Genomic DNA, 396 nt, shown 5'->3' on the forward strand with positions numbered 1-396 from the left:
GGCTCTGGAGCGAGGCAGGAGGAGGAAGAAGAAGCATGGGTGGAGCTCTTGGGCGAAGCCAATGGAGGAAGGTGTGGGAGAGTGGGCGGGGCTCAGGGGAGGCGGGGCTGGAGGGGGCGGGGCCGGATGTGGGCGGGGCTCTGGAGCGAGGCAGGAGGAGGAAGAAAGGAAGCGTGGGTGGAGCTCTTGGGCGAAGCCAATGGAGGAAGGCGTGGGAGAGCGGGTGGGGCTCGGGGGGCGGGGCAGGATGGCGGGCGGGGCTCTGGAGCGAGGCAGGAGGAGGGAGAAAGGAAGAGCGGGTGGGGCTCTCGGGGCGAGGCCTGAGAGGGCGGGCTGTGGGGGCCGAGCCGGAAGAGGGAGAGGTGGGAGAGTGGGCGGGGCCGAGAGGGGCAGGCT

The sequence above is a fragment of the Carlito syrichta genome, unplaced genomic scaffold (genome assembly GCF_000164805.1).
Source record: "Carlito syrichta isolate Samal-C Ts95f unplaced genomic scaffold, Tarsius_syrichta-2.0.1 Scaffold142853, whole genome shotgun sequence".
Taxonomy (NCBI): Eukaryota; Metazoa; Chordata; class Mammalia; order Primates; family Tarsiidae; genus Carlito; species Carlito syrichta.